The sequence below is a fragment of the Leguminivora glycinivorella genome, chromosome 11 (assembly GCF_023078275.1).
Source record: "Leguminivora glycinivorella isolate SPB_JAAS2020 chromosome 11, LegGlyc_1.1, whole genome shotgun sequence".
NCBI lineage: Eukaryota > Metazoa > Arthropoda > Insecta > Lepidoptera > Tortricidae > Leguminivora > Leguminivora glycinivorella.
The window spans coordinates 17,199,765-17,212,419 of NC_062981.1; the positions used below are offsets into that span (position 1 = coordinate 17,199,765).

Genomic DNA, 12,655 nt, shown 5'->3' on the forward strand with positions numbered 1-12,655 from the left:
AATAATTTTCCTAGAAAGTCTTTATAAAGTTCTACATTTGTGATTTTTTTCATATTTTTTAAACATATGGTTCAAAAGTTAGAGGGGGGGGGGGGACGCACTTTTTTTCCTTTAGGAGCGATTATTTCCGAAAATATTAATATTATCAAAAAACGATCTTAGGAAACCCTTATTCATATTTCAATACCTATCCAACAATATATCACACGTGGGGGTTAGAATGAAAAAAAATATCAGCCCCCACTTTACATGTAGGGGGGGGGGGGGGTACCCTAATAAAACATTTTTTTCCATTTTTTATTTTTGCACTTTGTTGGCGTGATTGATATACATATTGGTACCAAATTTCAGCTTTCTAGTGCTAACGGTTACTGAGATTATCCGCGGACGGACGGACGGACGGACGGACGGACGGACGGACGGACGGACGGACAGACAGACATGGCGAAACTATAAGGGTTCCTAGTTGACTACGGAACCCTAAAAATGGGACCATCAACTTTTTTAGTCTTTTCCTGCTAAAAATCTAGAAAGGTAACAAAATAATGTACGCGGAAAAAAACTATGAGATCAAACTTAAACTGACATTGGAGTTACTTTGATACCCTATGTTTTTTTAATGGTAATCGAATGTAATCCCTTGCAAAACTATTTTCTCTCAAGAAAAGATAAAAAAACGGTTTGCAAAGTCAAATATTACAACTCTTTAACGCTATTTTGGGGTTACTTTGATCAAAAATAAAAATTACCTATCATCTTCGAAACACCAACTTTATTTGCAATTGTTTCAATATTTATCACACGAAGAGATCAAACTATCAGCCTCAACAAGTACCGTGACATAATCAGACAATAATCAACTATGTGTCAGTATGGTCAATGTTACCCCATGCAAGTGATCAAAGACACCCCACAGAGTAAATCATTAGTAATAAATGCCTAGTTTGACTTTATGATACAAAACTCAATACTTACAATGGTATAGCTAAGCAGAAACACATTTCTGGCAAGCTAATATTCTATGTGAACCTTTTACTTGTATACCCACTACGTTACTTTAGAAGTGATTTAAACATGAAAAATAGCAACAAACTATGCTTATATTTTGACACGTTATCCGCACTGCCCACGACCATACTTACTTGTTCACTGCGTCAGAGCACCATCTAACTATAAAGGTTGGTTTAAGGTTATCATATGTCTAGATTTCGATAAATTTATTTTATTAATACATAACCGACTACTCATAACATACTCGTATTAGTTCCTTATTTTTTGGTAAAATAAATATAATATGCTCGTGACAGGGGGCCGATTTTTGAGTCTCACTGTCACTAAAATACCGGTTGAAAACGGTGAATCGCCTATTATTTTCAGTGACATGTTTCTGAATTCGAACGCCGTGAGACTCAAAAATCGGCCCCCAGGTCAGGTTTTGTTCGTTGTCCTATTGGAAGTCAACCCTAGCGCTTTTCCCTATTCACCCCAACATTAGGGTGAGCGAAAATTACTAAATAAAACGACATATTCTCAAAGACAAACCGAAGTTCACACCGCTGGAAGATTTTTTGTGTAAAAAATTAGCATGGCACATATAAAAAAAGTGCTATCGACGTTCAAAAGTCGGTTTTGGCCCTATTCACCACAAATTACGGTAGTTCATACCCGTTCCGACCCCATGAACCCAAAATCTTCAGAAAACGATGTACTAAGTAGCCCAAAGTGCAGCGCCGTCTCTAGGTGAATTGGATTACTAATTTATGCAAAGTCGCAATACGAGTAGATGTCATTTCATTTAGTATTTTGGAGGTAAGTAGTAAAGATAATTTAGTTTTACAATTGTGCGAAAAAAGATTCTGATTTGGCCGGATTTTTTAACCGACTTCCAAAATTCAAAAGGTTATAAATGTATAGTTTTTTTTTAATATCACTACTGGTCCAATTTCAAACCCCACAAATATTAACGGCAAACTGATAATGACTTAAGTTTTTTTGAAATAAATTTGTGACATATGTGGGTAGTTTAGTAATTAGGCGCCGACTGATTGTGGTTAGGTTTATATTTTCGCTTCCTGCTAATAAATCTTGTATGGAACGGACGTGTTTTCTTTGGTGCCTCTTCATCAGCGCTGGTCTTCGGCTGGGAGCATACTTTACAAAATGAAATGCCAAAAAAAAGTTTATCACTAAAAATTACTTACTTGAAAATAAAGCCATAACCGTTTTCATGCTTATGCATTGAAATAGATATCACGCACGAAAGTAAGAACGACAAGGCCCCCTGGTGGCTGAGCCGGGAATCGAACCCGCCATGTCTCTCGCTATACTGTAATCCTCTAAGTGCCACTTGCACCAACGAAGATGGAGGATTAACCTGCGGGTTAACCCACCATTTTACATGGAATTTGCCAGTTGACAGCCCACTAACCCTGAGTTAAGTGGTTGGTGCAAATGGGCTTTAAAGATTCATATACGAGGTGGTCAAAAGGTGCCTATCAGAGATAACATACACTAGAGAAATTTCGTTGGGTACCACACGGCGGGCGGGTGGCCTAGTGGTAATGACATTAGCTGCGTAAGCTGAAGACCCGGGTTCGATTCCCGGCTCGGCCACCAGTGGGCCTTGTCGTTTTTTCTTTCGTGTATAATATCTATTTCAATTTATGGATGTATGTATGTGAACACTTTACATATTGTACATAAGACAAGTTAGGACATATAAATACAGTATAGTTATGGTGTACAAAGGCGAACTTATCCCTATAAGGTGTCTCTTCCAACCTTTGAGCGAATTGAAAATTTATTATTTATATAAACTTGAAAAAGAACAAATCAAAAATTATTCAATAAAATTTCTTCCCTAGTTGTATAGTTTCATAGTTATGACTTTTATTTTAAAGTAATCCATTTATATTATAGCAACCATGGGTGAAACGTGGAGGTTGTCAGAAGTGTAATTAACATTTCTAAATGTTAATTTCTTGTATCTAGTCTAACTACGAAGCAATACATTGACGTTTAAATTGCGTCCATAATTATACAGAGAGGTCATTCATAAAAACATCACTTTAGGTAAGTTATATATCTTTTATACAATTTGACAACCATTGACCACACATCCCAATTCACCCCTCTTCCGACTCTAATCACCCCCTTCGTAAACCTATACACCCCCTTTGCGACCCGATTCCCCCCATTCCTGATCCTATTCACCCCTCAGGCCGCGGATATTTATTCATCCCGTAAATGTTCCCCAACACAGTTGCATCGCTTTCTTCATGAAAACCATTATAAAAATTAAAATATCGTCACTACTTTTAAAAAAACTTGTATCTTCGTCTGTCAATGAAAAGAAAATTGTAGTAAGTATGTATGGAATGCATATAGACTTACTGCGTTTTAACTTTGAGGAGAAGCATGAGCTACGAGATTTTTTAAAAGTAGTGACGATATGTCTTATGATTTTCTGTTAAACATAAACTTTAGAAGTGTAGGTATACACTACATTCAAAAGGATAACGAACAAATTCTGAACAAAATTTCACACAAAATGAAGTTAAAATGAGTAAAGAATCCAATAAATTTGAATGCCAACTTTGACAGACATTTTCATGCCCCTAAATATATTATTTTCCTACTTTTTATTGCGGAAAATAGAAGGAATATGTGGATAAATATAATAGCATTATATACCCCGGAATCCTATTCACCCCAAATTACGGTATTTTCTAAATTGTCAATATGTAAAATGTTGGAAACTACGGAACCCTACACTGACCGTGGCCCGACGCGCCCGGTTTTTCTTCTCAATGAAATGCAGAGATAATAAAAAATTACACCTCCCAATTTATAATAAGTTTTTTTGCAAAAAATTCATTTTTGGCACAAGCTTTACCTTAGCCGACTGTACCTTTCTTTCAACAATCATCTATTGCTCTAAGAGATGTTTTTAAAAACCCCTTACTCAATGGGGATACGACGTTTCATAACAGAGTTCCTCTGACCACCTTTCTGCTCCATCATCAGATCACCTCCATGATATTATACCATAATATTGCATTGTCATGTGATTTACATATGTGTGCAAACTTTCAGCTCAATCGGAAACCGGAAAGTGGGCCAAATTTAGCTTCTACGTTTTAACCCAAACTAAGATACTAACAACTAACAAGGCAAGTTGAATAAAAGCTTGTAAATAGGCTTCTGATAACAGATTTGTAATAAGTTTACTTGTCATAGTTTAAGAACAGATGAGACAGACATATGCAGTGACAATCACTGACAATACTGCACGTGTTTCGTGAGATGTCAAATCACCTCATACAATTTACCGCTCTAAGGCAACTAAGGTAGGGTTTGTTATTGCACTTTAATTACATATTAATGATTTCTAGCCCGTAAGATATATATTTGCTTTAACAATGGATATATAATTATGCGAGTGAGAGTGTAATTTAGATTTTAATAAAAGGAAACAAATATTTTTAAGCGACCCGATCAGATATTTATACGGATAAGGACCCTCCCACATCTACCGTCTCGCGATCGTAGCGTCGGGCCAACTGTATGGCTAAGCCGCGCCGACGCGACGCGGCGTCTTTTTCCATACAGTTGGCCCGACGCTACGCTCGCGAGACGCTAGAAAGAGAGACTATGTTTTTGCCAGTCAGGAAGCATCACAATTTTTTGCCGGGAATATGTCGTCATATACTTTATGGCCCCTATAGAGAATCGGATATGTTGTTACGGCCGTTCATAGTCATAATACTTATGCTGGTGACTGTTCCATGTACATCTGGTCTAGTTGAATGGAGAAGTGCCATTCAAAACGAGCGTTAACTTTCTAAACAACGATCAACTGACGGTTACTTACGTGTTCGTGGTATGCACAGAGTAATCTTTAATGAAATTGAAACATTTTTTTATATATAAATTTGAACCAGAAGCACACCATACGGAATATTGTATTTAATAAATAGGTACTTATATACCCGCCCGCATTTCCCTTTCTTCTATTCTAAGTAAGAATCTATTAATCAGTATCTAAATATGTAAAAATAAATTAAATTGTAATTGTTTACATACAACCTGTGAAGTTTGATTGACAAAATTTGACGTAGGTGCTGTCATATATATTTTTAAAATGACGTCCTGTGAATACCAGCGTAATGAAAATGTATTCCAATGAGTAAAAGAAAGCATGAAACTTTTTTCAATTTAACCGAACTAGAATGAAATCATTTATAGTCATTCGATTGTGTTCGTTATTTTCTTTAATAATTTGATATATTTTTATTTATTTTTTATGTACAAGCCATGCACCTTTAAACTTTAAATGAGATTGGATCTCCACTAGGGTGGAGCGAAAAAACACTTTTCTGGAATTAGCAAACCTAATAGTTATCAATCAATGCCTTTTAGTCTATGAAGCCTTTGTGCAAATTTTCAGCTTTTTAAATCAACATCTTCTGCCTCCGCATTAGGGTTGAAATTTTGAAAATCTCATACAAACCTGAAAATTCAACTTTTAGATAAAAAATGTTTTTCGGCAGTATTATATTCAGTATACATTATTGATACATATTATTACAATAAACTACCAAAAATTGTGAAAATAGCGTTAAAAATCGCCATTTTTCAGTATTTTAGCGGCTATTTTGGCGAATGTACTGAAACTAGACAAACTTTGGCGATTCTTGACGCTATTTTCGCAACTTTTTGTAGTTTCTCATAATGATATGTATCAATAACATATACTAAACATAATACTGTCGAAAATTTTTTTTTATCTAAAAGTTGAATTTTTAGGTTTGTATGAGATTTTCAAAATTTCAACCCTAATGCGGAGGCAGAAGATGTTGATTTAAAAAGCTGAAAATTTGCACAAAGGCTTCATAGACTAAAAGGCATTGATTGATAACTATTAGGTTTGCTAATTCCAGAAAAGTGTTTTTTCGCTCCACCCTAATCTCCACCTGACATTATTGATTTACCCTATTTATTTTGAGCACAGTTTTACACTGGTATGGTTTTTCGTGTACGTACACTAATTTCTGTCAAAATATTTGTCAAATTTAAACGTCAACGCGGAGCGACCGGCGACACGTCTGCCTCCGATGAGCCGCTCACGGCGTCTAATCGAAAGGAGAATTCTGACAGCAATGGCGAATGTATGGAAATTTTACGATAGTTTAAATTTAACGTAAAATTTCTTTGTTGCCTTTGAGAGGAAAAATATAAAAAACCTCAAAACTTGTAGTCCATTTATCTGGCTTTTAGAATCACTTAACTTTATAACTAAAGTATTGAATTTTTTTAACAAAGTTTACTAAACGGCGACATACGTTTTTCTCATTTTAGGTCAACTTTGTGTGGGTTTAGTTATTACACCGTTAATAATTGGAGATTGTGAATAGTCAAAAGTTGTAGACACACTCTTTAAGATAATAACTACATTTATTTTATTTCATTTAATTTAGAAATGTGAGCAGCATTTGTTAAACGCCGAGTGCACTTTTCGAGGATTTCGTACGACCCCCTCTTAAGTAGTTTACGTACCTAGAATTTACATTTATCTAAATTAACAAATTACTTTTGGTTGAGTTGGGAGACTATTTATTGTACAAAAAGTGCCTTATGTACCTAAAGATTATTAGTAGAGAAAACAGATCACAAAAATAATAGATACCTACGTTTTTTCCAACAAGCATTTCATGTAAATACTTTGAGTTATTTGTAAGACTAGCATCATAATCCAGTCATTGGGTGTAAAATAGGGGCTTTGTCGTACAAAAGGTGGGGTAAAAGATTTTAAAATTCGTATTGCTTAAGTTATAGGCTAGTTATGAAAAATGCAAGTTTTTGACCTTGAGGGGTGCCGGGATTAGTCGCCATCGAAATTCGAAATTTTAATATCTTTTTACTTCCCATACACATTTTTGTCATAAAATCAACTTTTGAGGATTTATTAAAAAAAGATCAAATTTGAGCCTCTTTAATTCAAGATGGCGACTAACGCCGGCACCCCCTCAAGGTCGAAAACTTTAATTTTTCATAACAAGCCTATGCTTAAGCAATACAAATTAAAATATTTCATACCCCACCTTTTGCACGGCAAAAATACCTGATGACTGGAGTCATGATCTGTTTTTTCTTTTTAATATTATTTCCCAGAAACGGTTTCAGCTAAGCTGACTTTGAGTAGAACAGAAAAGCATTGCCACTAAAAAAATCATATTTTTACATTACTCAACTTGGTCCGGCTATAGGGAAGCAAAGCCTAAAATCATTCAACATTGAGAAATTGAAAATGCACTGTGATATAATATGCAAATCTTTCAATACCGATGCCAAATCGTGAGAGCAAGATTTATTTGTACATTAGATTGCATAAGACATGCACGTGCCGTGTGTTAATATTTATAAAACCACTACTTAGTTGTTTCTATTTACGGTACAGTATAGTGTATAATATAGTATGTGCCATTTTCAATCAAAGTAGATTAAAAATTTTAATATTTTTAAATAACTCGAAAAATGTGGAAAACCATAAAACCGAACAGTATATATGTATGTATAAAGACATTAGCTAAATCAAGGTTAGCTAGTTTAACTAGTCTCAGGCAAAGGTGAACTACGCTAATTATTTGTGCTACGTAGGTAAACGTATGAATTCTAAGTTTATGAGCAAAGACTACGTTATTAAATACTGACAACAGTATAACAACCCGCCCCTGTACAGTGAAGTGTAAAAATATGGGTGCACACATCTTACTATTTATGAGACGATTTTTTCAATACAAATTTTTGCACTTGACTGTACTATGACGACGATCCTCTTGATACCTACCTTGATTGATATATACCTACTTATTTAAAAAAATAACCGCATCAAACCGTTGCGTACGTTTTAACGATCTAAGCATAAGGTAAGTGCGGGCAAGACCGGCATAGTTTATTTGAAATAAAGTTTGAGGGGATAAAACTAGATAATTAATGTAGTCTGGCGTAATCCGCATGATCCTATGGTTACATAAGAAACAGACAGAGACACATTGTTTTAAACTATGCGCAGCTATGTAGGTACAGTACAGACAGATTGACTCTTTGTATTCGTGAAGAAGTTGTTTGATTGATTAAGTAAATGTATATAAATTAACTGCTCAAAAACACTGGTAAATACTTTCAAACATTAAATTGCCGGCGCCCTACTAATCGACCAAGTGATTAAGTATTAAATAAAACACTCCGGCTCCGCGGATTCGTTTAGTTTCGCCTCAAAAAGTAGGCCGTGGTGGATTACGCTCGGAAATTTACTTATAAAAAAAGTCGACATAGTTACAAATGCAGTTTAGCAAGTAAAAGTCTCAATCTGATACATCGGAACAGCTGAGGTGCTCGAAAGTATCTGAACAGGCCCCGTAGCCGAATGGCATTTCTACGACGCGAAACAAAAACGAAACGCCGCGAAATAAACTTAGTCTGGCTCTATTGCGCCTATACGCAAGAGCGATAGAGATATATATCTACGAGCGTTTCGTTTCGTGAGCGTTTGTGCATTCGGCTACGCACGCAGGCACAAGTAACATCCTAGATATTTGTGAACGTTTTGGCTATGCTGTAATGCCGTCTAGCGACGACTGTACCTAAAATATGTCTGTACTGTCTGTAGGCTTAGCACATGATGGTCGCGAGAGTATGGTCGCCGCGAGATAGATGACACGTCTTATTCTAACTGTATTAATGACATAAGGACGGGTAGTCTATCTCGCGGCGACATACTCTCGCGGCAATCATGTCAATGTGCTAACCCTGCTGGAGTCTATAAAGTCCCGCTTTGTCGCTAACCATAAGGTCCATAAGGAAATAATTTGCTTGTATGTTCACACTAATATCCTGTTGAACCTAACAGTTAGATCTAAGTAATTAAGTATCCTTATGGCAATCGGTAAAGTGAGACTTTTTGTCCGGAGACGACACAAATAATGTTAAACTATAAATCGAAAAATCAAACGGTTCTGACAGAGATACGGAAATGCATCGAAAATACAATACTATTTTATTTTATTTATCTACAACATAGTTATAGCGAATAAATAATAGCGAAATATGGAATAAGTCAGCAGAATCTGACTAGCCCAAATTCACTGCGTGGCTATTCTCTTTTGTCCCACAACTCGCAGTGCATATCTATTGTTCTCCAGTTCATAACTCCGAGCTACGACCTACCCGCATTGCGTATATATATGAGCCAGCAGTTTAGTTCTTAAACACGTAGAAACCTATTCATCATAACGTCCGCTACTAATACCAGTTTGATAAAGACGTTATTTCTTTACGCAACGCGCACTAATGGCCGTTCCACACGGCAACAGCCACGATATAAAAATCTAGAATACAACTATAACAAGGTCTGTACCTATACTCTCGAAAATATTCTTTACAATTTTATTGGTCAAAAAATTTAAGTTTAATCAGTCGTAATCTATTTTCTTCTAAGGTTGTTTTGTGCAATTGCTGAATAATAGCGGCTCTAAAAACCTACTATTTGCATGCCGTGCTGTTGCGAAGGTAAAAGCTTGTTCATATTTTATTACAAGCACAGACAATAGTTATTTGTTATACAAGGGGGCAAAGTTGTATTTTAACGCCGAGTGTGGAATTGAAAAACGAGCAAGTGAAAGGATTCTATAGTTGAACCACGAGCGAAGCGAGTGGTTCGAGAATAGAATCCTGAACTTGCGAGTTTTTTAACACACGAGAAGTAAAATACATTTGCACCCGAGTGTAACACAAAACTTTTCCCCTCACTATAGCGAGGAAACTACAACGCAAAAAATGCGTTTACCACTGCTTCCAGTAGTTCCACAGGTGGTAAATCATCTTTATTACTAGATTCACCTAATATTGTCTTCGGTTACCGCGATAGTTACTCATGAAATAAAACTATGGAAACTATGGAATTCTTGTAAGTGGGTAGCTTTTGCACATTTTAATTTTCCTCAGTCACCCGTTGACCACGAACGCTGTAAAGAGTTCGAAACGTCGGGATGTATTTTAAATTCATTATACGCGATTTAATCCGTTTCCATAGTTAGATTCACCTACTTTTATCAATTTTAAAGCAGTTAATTTGACTTTATTCAAGGCCAAATTACTTTACCCACTAGTGGATAAAATGCGTGTTTACCCGCTGGTATTAAAGGACAAAACACGTGTTTCCGAGCTAGTGAGGGGAAAATTGAATTACACGAAATGTATGCTAAATGGAGAGAAAACTTATATTGGGTTGGTAAGAAAGTAATGAGCGAATCATAACCAATATTGTAATTTTTATTTAATTTATTATTTTAATCATTTATCAAAAATATAACGGCCTTCGTTATCTACTACTTGTCTCCATCGTTCTGGTAAAGAATGAATAGCATCGGCGAAGAAGTTCTTAGGTTTAGATTCAAAAAACTCAGCTATGTACTGTCGTAGATGGGCTTGATCATCGAACTTTTTTTCATTCAAGGCATTGCTTAGCGATCTGAACAATGCGTAATCCGTATGTGCCAATTCTGGAGAGTACGGTGGATGAGGTATCACTTTCCAACCTAGCTCCAATAGCTTTAGCCGAGTCACTTTTGCAATGTGTGGGCGAGCATTGTCGTGTAAGAAAAAAACTTTAGCATGCTGTGGACGATTCTGACAGATTTTTTGGTTTAAATTTTCAAGCTGATTACAGTATACTGATGCGGTAACAGTCATTCCACTTGGTAGGAGTTCCCAGTGAATAATACCATGAATATCCCACCAAACGGACAGCATAACTTTTTTCGGGTGAGGCTCTGTTTTTGGTGCCTCTATTCCTTTTTCGTTTGGAGCTAGCCACTGACGTTTGCGTGTGTGATTTATATATAAGACCCATTTTTCATCTCCAGTGATAAGATGGTCCAACCAGTTGAATGTGCGGCGAAAAGACAGAAGTTGTATGCAGATATCGGCACGGCGGTTTAGTTGATGTCTATCAAGTTCGTGCGGTATCCAAACACTGTATTTGTAGTTTTTTCCCAACTCGTGTAAATGTGTTTCTATGGTGACATGAGAGCAGCCTAACTCGGTAGCAAGAGTACGACTCGTTAGCCTCGGATCTCCTTCAATTAAGGTTTTTAATTTGGCTACATCAATCTTCACCGGTCGACCAGACTTAGGTTGATCTGATAATGAAAAGTCGCCACTACGAAACCGCTGGAACCATCGTTTCGCCGTGGCCTCAGACACAACTTCAGGAGCAACACGCTGACATATATTACGCACTGCTTCGGCGGCTGAATGGCCAGACTGAAATTCATATAGTAAGCAATGCCTTACATACACTTTTAATTCGTCCATTTTCTTCCTTATATTAGCTCGGCGACAGCTAGTGAATGACTGACGAGAAACTGTGCGACTCGCCCTTTATATACTTTCGACCATAGAAGATTCTAGAACTCTCTCAAAAATTTTATGTGGAATTCAATTGGTCGCTCATTACTTTCTTATCAACCCAATAGTTCAAATACCGTAAAATGGATCTACCAATGTGTTGTTATTTGGATATGAAATCTCTGAATTTCATGTTTCTTCAGTTCAAGATAGAGCCTGTGTCGTGTAGGCCTGTTTTAAGAAAAATACGAGTGTGTAACGTAAGACTATGACACGCGATGGGCGGCCGACGGCGACGGCCGTGAGCGTGGAAAACGGCAACTCGACGACACAGTAGCTTGGTTTAAGTTACGTAATGAAACTTGATACGGTATTATAAGATTATAACATTATGGGAGTAAGCGACCCAGTGCAGATTTTTTATCTTGCTGTGACGAAGGTCTGTGTATACTGACAAATTAGTGGGTACATTTTAGGTATTTAAATTATAAAATAGGAATACTACCTGATATTTAAGGTAACTAAGGTAAGAATGCTTAGAATAACAGCATACCCAATTACCCATTCACCTTTGCTATTTTGGAAAACAAGAGGAGCTGGTATAGAAATTATTAGAGATATCCCTCTTGCATATTTGAGCGACAGAAACGAATACAACTACAATTATTTATGGATCCTTACTTCAAATTCAGAAATAGTAAGAATTATTCAAACAATCTAAGCACAATCTAAGCTTCACCTAATAAGATAAATATATAAATTCCTTCAGGTGAATAGGACCATACATGAGGAAATAACAATAGTCATCAGCGTTATCTATAAAAAGGCACCTATTCATTCTTTTGAGTAAAATCGAAAACAGTTCGCTAACAGACCTCGATACCCTCGAAAGTGCTTTGACTTTTCAACCCTAACATTTATCAATGTCCAGTTTCCCCGAATATTCTTTATTCAGCAAACACTTTGTCTCCAGTATTTATTTCTTTTGCTCGCGTTATTTATATTATCCAGAGGGAATTCTACAAATTGCTGATATTGAGCATTTTTCCTTTGGAAAATCTTTTTATAGGTTAGAGGTCAACAAAAGACAATGGGCTAGTTCTTATTGTTACTGTTACAGTGGGTAATAAATATAAGAAATTAAATGCAAATTTTGATACAAACTTGTTACCATGTTTCATTATTTTACGTACAAAATATGACAGTTTTGAAGAAAGTGGCGCTCTCATTTATTTTCTGCTATAGC

General features: G+C 36.2%; 1 protein-coding gene across 1 annotated transcript in view; it reads right to left on the reverse strand.

The window, feature by feature from the left end:
• The window catches only part of LOC125231205 (monocyte to macrophage differentiation factor), a 64,466-nt gene that overhangs the window by 7,731 nt on the left and 44,080 nt on the right, over positions 1–12,655 (reverse strand). The gene's annotated exons all lie outside the window — the stretch shown is intronic.